This window comes from Serinus canaria, chromosome 2, assembly GCF_022539315.1.
Source record: "Serinus canaria isolate serCan28SL12 chromosome 2, serCan2020, whole genome shotgun sequence".
Classification (NCBI taxonomy): domain Eukaryota; kingdom Metazoa; phylum Chordata; class Aves; order Passeriformes; family Fringillidae; genus Serinus; species Serinus canaria.
In genome coordinates this window covers 5,195,280-5,208,371 of record NC_066315.1, presented here as the reverse complement: position 1 = coordinate 5,208,371, position 13,092 = coordinate 5,195,280, and the positions used below count along the sequence as shown (strand labels likewise).

General features: G+C 46.3%; 1 long non-coding RNA gene across 1 annotated transcript; it reads left to right on the top strand.

Annotated features, from left to right (window-relative positions):
• Positions 1 to 1,282: 1,282 nt before the first annotated feature.
• LOC127059212 (uncharacterized) lies at positions 1,283 to 2,797 on the top strand. Its single transcript, XR_007776823.1, has 3 exons — positions 1,283 to 1,303; positions 2,117 to 2,194; positions 2,731 to 2,797. It is a non-coding gene; the product is annotated as an uncharacterized LOC127059212 (long non-coding RNA).
• The last annotated feature ends 10,295 nt before the right edge of the window (positions 2,798 to 13,092 follow it).

The following is a 13,092-nucleotide window of genomic DNA, read 5'->3' as shown; positions in this document are numbered from 1 at the left end:
ATGATTTTAGCATTATTGGCAGGAGCTGGGAAGGAATCCACTAGGATAACACGTGTTTGCTGTGTGCTGAGTGGGATCAGAGTCCCCTGTTCTGCTGCCTGCATGCCTGCTCTGATTTTGGGTGCAAGTTTGGCTCTCTGGATGGGAATGCAGCTGGTTGTTGCCAGCCAGGCTCGTTTGGCATCAGCAGCAACCGGCTGCCAGCACTGCGACTCCGCTTTTAGCCAAGATGTGAATTTTTATTTTATTTCTCAGTGCTAAAGAGAGCTCTGCTTACTCAAAGTGTGTGATTTTGGGGTGTTCTAGGCACAGACATCACTGTGCATTCATTTCTCAGTCTGATTTCCATTTGGGGCCAAGCACAAGGAGCCCACTTGGTCTCCTGTTCTCCCTTGTCCAGCAGGTCCAGGCAGGAGACAGTCACAAAAGAGGGCTCTGAAACAATCTCCTTGCCAGCAGACGTGGGCTGGCTTCTCCAAGCAGGCACTGATGGGTTGAAACGTTCAAACAAGACTCATCCCCAAGTGCTGGAGAAACTCAGGGAACTGACACCCAGCTGGAGTCAAACCCATGGCTCTGCCCCAGGACAGAAATGTCCTAAAATCGATGAAGAGCAGGGCTGAAGTTGGTTGACAGAGACCATTTGGAGACCCTGCCAGCCCTGTGGTGTCCAGGCTGAAAGGCCAGCCCAGCAGAAGGAGGAGGGCCCACCCATGTAGTCTGATGGGTGCAAAGAGGGACCTCACCTGTGTCCCCCCTCCTCAGGAGACACTGAGGAGATCACTTCAGCTCCTGAGGAGATCACTTCAGCTCCTGAGGAGATCACTTCAGCTCCCAGCACCTCAGCCAGGGACACCTGAAGAAAGAAACCTACAGGAAAATGTGTGCATTGTGAGGCCATGGGGCTGTGGGGCTTTTTCTACTGGCAGTACCTAAAACACCCTTTGCAGAACTGCCCTGACTGACTCTGAATCCCTTGGGTAGAGCCTTGTCTCTCTCCAGGCCTCCTACAATCACTTTCCTTGCCCTGGCAGAGGAGACTGAAGCTGCTTTTGGCTGTTCCTGCCTTTCCACCCTTGTGTCTGGAGGGTGCCAAGTAGAAGTCCTGGCTGGAAGGAGCCTCCACTTTGTGGGAACTTCGCAGCCATCCCGTCTCTCCTCCCCACACAGCCAGACTTGCAGCCAGCACAACTGTCTCCATCTTAATCCCTTTCCTTCCAGGTGGGTTGGGAGCAGAAAGGAGGAAATCAGGCTTTGCCAAAAGAAGGAGAGCACTGGCTTTGGGAGGAAGCAAGAGAAGAAGGTGATATAATTGTTTAGATGTGTTGATGCTTATTGCCTGCAGAAACCATGGCAGAACCATGAAAATAATTATGCCCATGCCATGAAGATTAATAAATCAGAAGATTGAGAGAAGGAATATACCCTGAAGCGTGTTTCATGCAAAAAAAAATTATGCAAATGTTGAGGAAATAGCTAATTTGGTGCCTTTTCAACACACTAAATGGGATCCTTCTAGTTTGGGCAGGGTTTGCCTGTTTTACCATGAGTCACATCCAATCTATGCCACACTAAATCCAGCAAGCATTGGCAGCGCAAAGCAGGAATGTGCCCATCGACAAGGGATCTGAAACAGAGTAGTTTTTCTCAACTTGATATGGATTGTTCATCTCTGGAGCTGTTATGCAATTCTGAGTATTTCATGTCTGCCTATGTGGCTTATTATTAATTTATCCTTTGGGATTGCATCCTGCCAGGCTGAGCATTTTATAAAACAGTTATGTAGGTGTGTGGAGATGCTGTGTGCCAATGTCAAGTGAAATTGTGTTGCAGAAGTGATTTAAATGACAAGGCTGGTGCTTTGGCCCAATGTCTACTTAGCAGAGGCTGTAGGACTCTCCTCCCCAGATTTCCAAATGAAACTACTGGTGGAGGATTTCCATTCCTTCTTACCAGCTCCTCTGGGCCAGGCATACTGTAAATTAAATTGCTTTATTTAAGGACTAGAACCAAAACCCTGGGGCCAAACACCTTCTGTTTTAATTCACATTTGAATCTGTGGCTTAGGCCCATCTCCAGGTGCACTCTAAAGTGTCTTTTGCTTTTTTGTGTCAAGGTGTGGTCAGAGCCAGTGGTCAGGAGATAACATCCAAGGCTTGGTGTCCCAGCCTGACATTCAACAAGCCCTTCCAAGGTCAGTGTGCCCTTGTGCAGCCATGGGTTGTTCAGAGGAGTGGGATGCAGCACTGATGCCCTGTGTTTTCCAAAGGAATATTGTACAATATTTATTTTGTGATCTGGGACCTTGACTCACAGGAAGGAGAAGGAAGCCAAATCCCCCAAGCTGGAGGAGGGGGATTGTCCTGTCCTGTCCTAAGCCCCATCAGGCAGTGAGAGATCAGTTCAGGGCCCCACCACCTCTCCTGCCCATGCCCACAACCTGGGGCACTCCTGACTATCAGGGCAGCAGGAAACGTGGAGAACAAAGAAGAGATCTGCCCAAAGGTATTAAACCCTCTCATCATCTGCCTTGCAAATTGAAGCTCAGCTCTGAGTGGGTCTGAGGAGAGGGCAGGGGTCCCCCCTGCTTTGGATCCAGCCATTTTCCTCCCCCAAACCACACACCAGCACTGGTGATTCGGATAAGAGGGAATTCCATCCATCTCAGGCCAAGGTTTCAAACATTTCATGCCATTTTCACCCTCTCCATGATGTTCTCTAATGCAGCAGCTGTGAGTGGCCAGGTCAGCCTGTTCACACATGGAAATTACCCCTGTCCAGGAAAAAGATGAGCAAATAAGGTAAGATGTGACCTAAAAATACTGTGGAATAAAGCAGGGCATGGCTTGAAATCTGATTTGTGCTGCAGGGCAGGAACCAGATAACAAGGGAGTCTTGAGCTTTTTTACGTTGAAGGTGCCTGGGAAACAAAGGGCTGAGAGTCACACACTGCTGGTGGCTAGGAAATAATAAAATGCATAAATCCTGAGGCTGGGAGAGACCTCAGCCCAAGGGTACCAATGCTCTTGCAAATAATAAATCCTTCCTCCTGATCTTGTAGTATTTGTGACAAAAATTGGGTGCAAGGTGGGTGAAGATATATGGCTCCCAGAAAAGCCAGCACCAGAGCAAGAAGCTCTAGGCTTAAAGGTGGTAAGAAGGGTTTAGGTGGGTAAAGTGTGGAGGACAACACTAGAACACTGATTTTGGCCATTGCCAGATGAGTGTTTCTACCCCAAAGATGGACTTTCCCTTTGTTCTACATGTGACTCTGGGAAAAAAAGAAACACAGCTTCCAAAAGGGATTCTTGTTGCTCTGCCTGTGTCCAGGAATGAAGCTGAGCAGCTGAACTCAGGGATTCTTAGGGCTGTCCTGTGCAGGGCCAGAAGCTAAACCTTGTGGGTTCCTTCCAGCTCAGGATATCCTGTGAGTCTCTGATTCCATGGCTGGTGGCTGTTGTTTAAACAAATAACAGCTTTTTGCCCCTTTGCCTCATTCTTTCACAGGTTTCCATTTAGGCTGTTCTGAGCAAGGAGTCAGGCTGGTTTCACAGAGGTGATGGAGAAATTGGAATTCATTATTCTCCAGTACCTGTGTCCTTCCAGTCAAAGATGAATCCCTCTGAAACGTGCTGGGATGCAGGAGCACAGATGTTTGGACTATCATACACCAACTATATAGAAAAATTCCCTTACTTCAGTTGCTCTGGCTTTTGAGGACACTGAACAGTGTTGTTTTTAGGGCACAGAGGGGTTTAGATCAAGCTGGAGCAGGAATAATATTTGAATGTATTAAATTTGTTTGTGAAGGACACATCACCCTGTGTCTCTGCATCCTCCCATTATGCAGAAAATCCCAGAGGTCTGAAGAGAGAGGCTAGGCCTTAGAGGAAGAAAATAGGGGAAAACAGCATTAGATGGGATATTACCCACTGCCTGCTATTTCATTTCTCCAGAGAAATTTACAATGTGATCATTAAATCCTCAAGAGACAAACGTGAACAGTATTTTCTTCCTTCTGGGCAAAAATCTTAGAACTCTTAAAAAGACATCATATTTCACAGCTCAGCAACCCAGAAGCATTTTAAAAAGTGGAGGGAGAAGGGAAATTTTTAAATGAGTAATCTTTTTTTTTTTTCTTTTTCCCTCCATTCTTTTCTAAAGCCTCTATGCTGTCAGAATTCTTTTCAGGAAAAATAAATAAATTCTAACATCTGGTAATTAATAGCTTATGAGGCAGAGAGCAGTTGTCTGCAGAGGCAGTTCACAGAGCAGAGTGTTTGCCTTGCCCCTTATCTCTGGAGATCATTGCTCACTCAGTCCCACAAAAGCTCTCCAGATATGGCTCTTAACCACAATTCTGCTGCTGCACTTCAGGGAGACAAAGAGGAGGATCAATACAGAAGTTGTCACAATATTCAGGCTTTTTGTCTCAGTTTTGTCTCCAGCTTCATGGCTGCCTCAATCTTTGCAGCTCCACCTCAGTCACAGCAAGTGGATTTTAGCACTTGAACCATTCCCCATCTCGGTGGCCTCTAAACCTCTCACATCCTGACAGCATCTTCAGAAGCTGGTCCTGGTGCAGGGAAAGGGTTTTTCCCCCCTTGTTTTATTTGGGAGAACTTCTGCAGAGGGATAAAGTGACTTGCAGAAAGTCACAAAGGGGGTATCTACCAATACACTCAGAATTGCAACCACAAAACTTTCCACTTTACCCTGGTCCCGCTGCTGCTGAGGAATAGAACTAAAACACAAAATCCTGGCAATAGCACTTCAGTCCAGATGTCACCCACTCCATTACATAATAAAAATGTACAGATCAAATTAAATCTGTGGGCCTTTGAGAGCTGCAAAGCCAAATCTTTGAATTTCTTAAATGTGCAGGGTCAATTTTATTTTGATTTCTAGGAGTCATGCCTAATACTAAGAGATATTTCTCTTTTTAATCTCAAAGCCCCATGCTACACCTCAGAAGGTTGGAGAAGGGCCTCCCTGGAGAAGGAGCTGTGAGAGAAGGACATGAAATGAGCAGGGCCTCCAAAGCTGGTTCTTGCAGCGCTCAGCTCCACAAAATTTGCCAGTCTTGCCACTGGTGAGAAGTTTGCCTGAGAGCTGCCAGACATCTTTAGATATAACTGAGATCCCTTACTTGAGTTTCTCTGGACTTCCTGGGTGATAGCCTGCAAATCTGTCTATCCCTGTTGCTTAAAGTTATTCAAGTGTTAAAATGCACTTGAAATCCACACCTCACCCCTGCGTTGCTCAAGGACAGCTCCAGAGGCAGGAGGATCCAGGCATGAGGATGGCACAACCTCGGGAGCTGTGCAGACAAAGGCCATGGCTTTCATCCTTCAGCCCCTCACTGTTCTGAAGCAGAAAAAATCCCAAGTTCTAATGAGCTCAAAGCTTACACTGAACTGCAAAGAACCACAGGGCTTTGCAAAAATATTTGTGGCACCTGCACAGCCAAAAAGGTGCTTTTCTCCTGGCGTGGGTGAAGATTATACAAAAGGTGAACACCCTTCTCTCACAGCAGGGATGCTGTACGTGGGTGCCTGGACAAGATGTGGCTGGATGTGGCTGTTTAATCCTGACTTGCTGCCCATGCAAATGTCTCTCCTGCTGTTCCCTGAGCTGCTCTGGGGTGGACCTGCTGCAAGCAGAGGGATGGGGCACCTCATGGCTCTGGGTGTTCCTGCAAGACAATTTGTTTTTGGTGACAGTGATCACACTTGGATTTCTCCCTGTTGTGTGGAAAGTGGGTTGACACCTCATGCTGTGGGGACAAAGTTAAATTTCCCTGATTTTGCAGGATGAGGACAAATGTGGGGTGATACCTGCCCAGCTGGGACCAAGCCTGCTCAGGCTGTCACCTCCCTTCTCTCTGAACTGCTGGCCACAGTGCAGTTCAGCTGGGAAGGAATTTATTCCAAGGAGGTGGGAGAGGCAAGCTGGAATTAGTACTGAATCCACTCAGGGGCTGAGTGGCATGCAGACAGCTTGCATTCCTCACAGCCCCATCCTCTGCAGGCAGGCTGGCCCCATGGAGCAGCCAGGATGCCCCATGTTGTCCTATTCACCTCCAGAGGATTGAAGTTCCACACCTCAGAAATTAAAAAGAATTGGAAGATAAAGAGCAAATGTGTTTTCTCAGCTTGTGCTTCCCAATGGGCACGTGCTGTGCCCCAGTGACATCCCCTAATTTTCAAGAAAAGATTTGTCTCAGTCCTCAAAAAGTCAGCCAGGGAAGTAATTCAAATTTTTCTGTGACCCTCTGTGCTTTGAAGGACAGCTAACCTCGGGTCAGCCTCCTGGTTAACACAAAAGAGCAGAAAAGAGTGTTCTTCACCCAGACCTTGGCCTGTCAAGTATTTTGAGTGCCTTGTGTCGTTTTGGGAGGAAAACACCATTATCTCACTCTCCACGCAGTGCTCCAGTGACAGAACACTAAATTTTGACTAGCTGGAGTTCAAGGGAGACAGATTTAGGTGGCAGAGGGATCTGGGCACTCTGATCAACCAAAATAAATGGTCAAACTCCCATGGACTCAATGCAGGAGTCCTCAGGGAAATCAGTGGGAGTTTTCCCATAGGATTGCACTGCAGTAACTTAAATTAAGCAGGGGAAAGGTTTCTTACTCAGACACTGAAATAAAGAAGTCTCCTTTCGGCAATTAAAATATAGAATTCTACTTGAAAGTGATTAATATTTCTAGTGTCTACTCATGGCCAAGCCACGGATCCCCAGCCCTACCAAATATGAACTTAAATACACAACACTCTCTGGAGTTACTTCTCAGTTAATAATTTATGTATTCTGGCAACAGATCAATGCAACTAGAAACTAGTTTAGTAACTTACCTTCAGGGTTGTCTATCTATAAACACTGCAGATTCCTAAGTTAAACAGAACCCAATTGTTTTCCCGTGTAATAGAGGCCAGAGCCTGATTTATATAGTTAATTTAAATGGTAATCTGAAAGAGTTGAGAAAAAAAGGAACCTGTATCATTAAGGGTTATGAAAGAGGGAAAAACTGTTTACTGCTGGGTTCAGAAATATGAGCTATAAATGAAGATAAAATGCAAGTATCAAGACAAAAGTAATAGAATGATACCAGTGTGTGCTGTCAGTGCTTATATAAGGGCACATGAGTCCTGGCTGATTTTTCCTGAGTTTGCCCTACACTCCTAGAACTGTCTGATGTTGGGATTTGTGTGCAAGTGTGAAAACCAAATTCCTGCTTTTTCAATGTTGGGCTGAGCCCAGTGTCAGAAAGCAAGCAGCTGCAGCCAGGCTGGGAGTTTGAGGGACGTGAGGGTGCCCAGGCTTATCCCTTCTCTTCACTCAAGCCTGGAGAAGAGAGGGGACAGCAGCTTTGTGGATGGCTGGTGCACCAAACACAGCTTGCATTTGAAAGTGCCTTGCAGTGACTAATTAACAGGCATCTGTTACAACTTGTTGAGCCTTATCTTCATTTTCATAGGCGCTATTTTGGAATGAAGTTCTATTTAGGCTCCTCAGCGTTGCTCAAGAGTCACATTACAGGATTAGCCCTCCTGACAAAGGGGAGGGGATGCTTTGTGGTTAGCAGCACTGGGTAGGAGGCAGAAGCCTTGGCCCTGTCCTGGCTGCTGCCTCCTCACCTGCTCTGGAGTTGCTCTCTGGACTCTCACCAAGCCTGCACAGAGAGTGAGGTTTCCTTAATGTCTGTGGTGCACTCAGAAAGCTTCTTTTAAAAGCTGTCACCTAAATATTGAATTAATAGTTCTCAGATGCCGCTGAATTATTCCTCTGCAAAATATCTGATCCTGCAAACTGAGCTGCACGGTGACCCCCAGCTGCAGACATGCATCCTGAGGGGAGAAGCCTTAAAAGACTGTGGAATTATGGAATAGTTTGGATTGGAAGGGACATTAAAGATCATCCAGTCCCACCCCCTGCTATGTGCAGGGACACCTTCCACTATCCCAGGTTGCTTCAAACCCTGTCTAGCCTGACCTTGAACACTTCCAGGGATGGGACAACCACAGCTTCTCTGGACAGCCTGTGCCAGGGCCTCATCATCTTCACAGTAAAGGATTTCTTCCTACTAACTAATCTAAATCTACTCTCTTTTCATTTACAGCCATTCCTCCTTGTCCTATCACTCCATGCCCTGGTAAAAAAATCCCTCAAAGTCTTACCTCTGCCCCATCAGCCCCTGGCTACAGTCAGGACAACCAGGGCAGAAATTTCTGGATGTACAAAACCACAGCCCATTGAAGCTGAAAGCCTCGAGATAGGATAAGGAAAGATACCCTCTTTGTGGGTCGGAGTGGAGGATTGCAGATGCTCGCCCACACGGTGTAATCTCATCTTCGGGTGCTGCTCATGTGAATTGAGAATTCTTCGACTGCATGTGCACATGGACTGAGGGAAACTTCCAGATTCTGCCTCATCTGAACCCTTTTTTATATTGTCTTTATTTAAAAAAAATAACTGAACTTCCTCAGAGGGAGATTTTGGGGATGCTGAACCCTATGCAAAGCTTGTCTGCTTGGGAATTTACACAGCAGCGATGTGGGTGAACACAAAACCCCTGAATAGGACTGGTAAAGGCTTTCAGGTATTTTAGGACCAAATAATAGAAATTATTGTTCCAACAGGGCATGTGCAAGGCCAGCTTGGACAGGGCTTTGAGCAACCTGCTGTAGTGGAAAGTATGTCTGCCCACAACAGGGGGGTTGGATAAGATGGTCTTTAAGGTCCTTTCCAGCCCAAACCAGTCTGTGATTCTGTGATTTTAAGGTGGGTCTGGGCAGGGAAGCATGCCTTGGGCTCTTCTGAGGGACCATGTGGATTTGCACATCATCTCTTCCTGCATGGGCACTTTTGTTATGAATCATCTGCTCAAGCACACCCTTATGGCCAGTGGAGAGGAACGGGCACCGTGGGGCACAGCCCCCCTGCCACATTTTAGTCATCTGTTGTAGGAGGAGATGAACTGTGCTCGAGACCTCGGTGTCTCTAGGAGCTGGTCAGGTGGGGGTGACTAGTTTGGATCATGCTGCCTGGATACAGCCATCTAAAGGAGGCATTTGGGCACCAGACTGTTTCTCTGGAATCATAGTCCCTTCCTTACAGCTCATTTTCAAATGCCGCTAAAGAGGAACCAACTCAGAAGGAAAAAAAAAAATACTCTCAATTCAGGGACTCTGGAGTGAGTGGGAGTGTGAACATATGTGTGTGTCCACATGGGAAACTACTCTGGAGTCTCTGCAGCTCTTTAAATACCCAGGGAAGGCAATGCCAGGTTCACCTTCCCTCCTGCACTCGCTCTCCCACACGTGTAGGCTGCACGCTCCTGGTTTTCCACATTTAATGCAGGGGATTGGAGCAGGCAAAGCTGCTGATGAGCTCCAGGCTCCTGCCATGGGTAACACCAAGCAATCTCACTTGTTTATGCTCATTTGTCATGTGGCAGTAGGCCTGACTGAGGAGCTGCTCCCAGCTGACACCCACTAAACCATACATTTTTCTAATAAACATAATTAAATTCTTTTATAGACAGGATCCCTCATCCTCCATATTGGTGTGAGAACTGGGTGAGAAAATAGCTCATCAGTGTCTAAACTCTCTGATTCTTGTTTCATTGGAAGAGATGAAAGATCAGATCCTGTTTTTAGCTACACTGGCATTGATCTGGAGTCACTTCTGGAGAGCTACCATGGATGAAAACTGGGCATGGCTGGGATACAGTTTGGGCCCAAATTGTTTCATGGTACATCCTCATAGTGTGAATTGCATGTGTGCATTAAAGGAAACATAAACACTTCAGATTTTGAGAAACAGATAAAAATTCAGCTTTCAGGGGTGGTTTTGAACTGCTCCTTGCAAAGGTGAAAAGAGCTTTTGATAAATCCACTTCCAACTTTTCCCACTGCCCCTGCTCACTTCCAGCAGAGCTCAGCTCGTGTAACCCCTTGGGTGGTTTTCACCATCCTTGACCTGCAGTGTGACAGGCATGACCATGACACCAACCCCTCCAACCTGTGCCAAGGACAACTTCTCCTTCAGACCTTCCTTTTGGGGGAAATTCTCACTTCTCTTCCCTCAGCAACAAGTAAACCACTACATAAATATTATTAAGAAAGTCCCAGGTGAGAGAATGGCCCTGACAAGCCCAGTGCTACAATGGAGCCTCAGAAAAGTGATGTTAGTGGGCAACAAGTGAAGGAGGACAAACTCCTGATTCAAATCTGCAGAAATCCCCCCACATTAGCTGTGAGTTTCAGTCCCTCATGTACCACTGACTTTTGACAAGAAGTGAAGCTGTTTGGGACTCAGTCTGATAAAGGATCCTCCATCTTTCAACATAAGCCAGATAGTGACACCTAATCTTTAGAGACTGAAACTGGAGAGATCCCAAAACTCCCCTTAAAATGAAGCTCTCCCACAAATTCAGGTAGATCTGGTGAAAGGGACAAAGAGCCACCAACTCTTTTCTCCTTTGCACCTAATTGCATTGTTTCATATGCAACATCCCAATTTCAAAAGGTGGGTGAGCAGTGTCCCCCCAGACCAGCTTGCTGACCTGCTGTGGAGGGACATGGGTGGGATGGAGAGGGCTGAGGTTGTCCTCAGGCTGTGGAGAACATCAAACACCCCCTTCCCACCTCCTGGGATTTCCAGCTTTATGCCACAGGGAGATTTAAGGGATATCAGTGCCCAGTTTTGTGGGCAGGCTGGTCCTGTGCATCGAGCACTGAGTGGGTGGGATCCCACTGGGGAATTAGTCAGAGGAATGGCTCATTTCCAGATGCTGAGGAGCTCATCATGACCTAAACCCTAGGCCACTTCCAGCTGACTGTGTCCAGGGGCAACCTTGGATCCCAAAAAATAATGCAAAGCTAAAAGTAAAATGCTCACAGCACCTTCAGACTTGGGTTTCTGCTAAATGGACTCTTCAGGCTCTTTATGTTGAACTTAAATTGTTTTTTTTTCTACATGGCCCTTAGTCCCTTTGATGTTTAGCTCCCAGTAGTAAAATGAAGGTGTTAATATTCAGCCCTCTACCTTCTTTTTTTTTTTTTTTTTTTAGACAGCATTCACCTCTGCTCTTTACTGGACCTGCAGTAATAAATGCAAAATAATTATACCCAAAATAGGCCTGCAAATTAATCTATCATGAGCAACACAGACTGCAGGATTTTTTTTAAAAAAAACTAATTATTGTTTTATGCAGTACATTTTCTAAATAATATGACCTAATAAACCTTCAGGGAAATTCCAGGACACAACCCTTTCATGTCCTGCTGGTGATACTGGGGAGCAGCCTGAGTCATTCCACTCCTGAACCAAATCCCCTTGCAGCTGCCTGCCCAGATGACTCTGTGCAGATCTGACCAGTACTGAGAAAAATCCAGTTAGAGGCAATGTTTTGCAGACTCAGAAAATTAAAAAAGGATCATGCTGGTATTTGTCATTCTTTGGGGAAAAAATGATAGAAAGAAAAAATCCCCAACTGATCAAACATAGTGGATTTTAGTCTTTCCCACTCTTTTTTTTTTTCTCCACCTCTGGAATATCTGAACAAGTAGCAAAGATTGTAAGAAGTGGGTTAATCAAATTGTGTGCCTGGACATTGATGTTGCTTTGACTGAGCACTGTGTCTGTCCTAATTAAAGAAAACTTTTCCAGGGGGTAGAGATGCACTCGAGCCCTTGTGTGTTTGTGTTGGTCACTTACTGAACATGGGAAGTTGTGGCTTTGCTTTTTCCTCCAGTGGGGATAAAAATACACATATTACACTTTTGGCACTGCATTTCTCCATCAGTGGAGAGGGCAGATTTTCAGCAGCAGCTCCTTTTTTTTCTTCTTTATTTTCCCCATTTTCTTTCTCTTTGAAAGGAGCATTTGATACTGATTCAAGATGTCAGAATGACACCTCTTTTCCATAGACCAGAGGATGAGAGGGTGCCTTAGGCAGCTGCAGGGTGAGTGTACTTGGTCCAGCTTTGACATGACCCCCAGGAATTCAGCAGCATTTGGAGCCAGAGAGAGAATCTTGGATTTGTGGTCCATGAGGGATTCTTGGAATCAGTGGGGCTTGTTAAGAAGAGGTGTTGCAGCTGCTGGGTCACCTGCTGGCTGAGCAAAGAGATCCCTGCTCACTGGGACATCTTGGGACACAATGGTTTTTATAAAGGTGGGGAAGGAGGGAAGGATCTGGTTTCATCTTCACTGTCATGAAAAATACTTTGCCTGGCTCCATCCTCACAGAAAATGAGGCCACAGACTTCTGGTTTATCACAAGAATGAGTGGGAAGAAAGTATTTCCATTCAGAATGTGCTTAAAAAAAAAAAAAAAAAAGGCAAGCTGTGAGTACCCACAAATCCCCAAACCTGAATCTGAGGGTTTTTCTTCTTTCTGGCCTCTCCTGACTTTATTGCTCCCGAAGCTTTGGCATTCTTGTCACAGCAGTGACACCAGGCCTGAGGGAGATGGTGGCGAGGCCAACCACTGTGCTTTCTGTCAGAGGGGACATCTGCTAAACCCAGCTGTGGCAGTGGCTTGTGAGTGATGGAGAGCTGGACTCGGGCTGTGCTTCAGCTCATTAAAAGCACCCTGGGGGCTGCTATGGTTATTTGCCCCCTGTAGTGCTGGCATTTTTGAGGCCAGGTCAGAACTCATTGCTGCAGGCTCTGTGCTGAGGGCTCTCTCTATATCCTTTGTCAAAGGACAGGCATTTAGCCTGTCCCTCATCTTTATCCACCATGGCAAAGGCAGAGACCTGTGTCTGAGCAGGCTCCCATCGCTGGGCTCCTCTCCCCCGAACAAATGTGGTCAGTGCGAAACAAAGCCCAGAGCAGCAGCACGTTCCCCCGCGAGCAGACGGAAAGTTTCAAAGGCACAAAGGGTATTTAGGCACCGACTTCAAAGCCAATAAGTTGGATGCTGAAAAAAAAAAATCTCCCCCGTAGCCTTTATGTCATGCCACTTAATAAGTAATTAAAAGCTCAAAAATCATGAGTCTGCTGCTTTCATTACTTCCTAAAGCACACTCGATGCATCATCACTCTGTGAAATGCTTCACATGTACCGCATCCTAC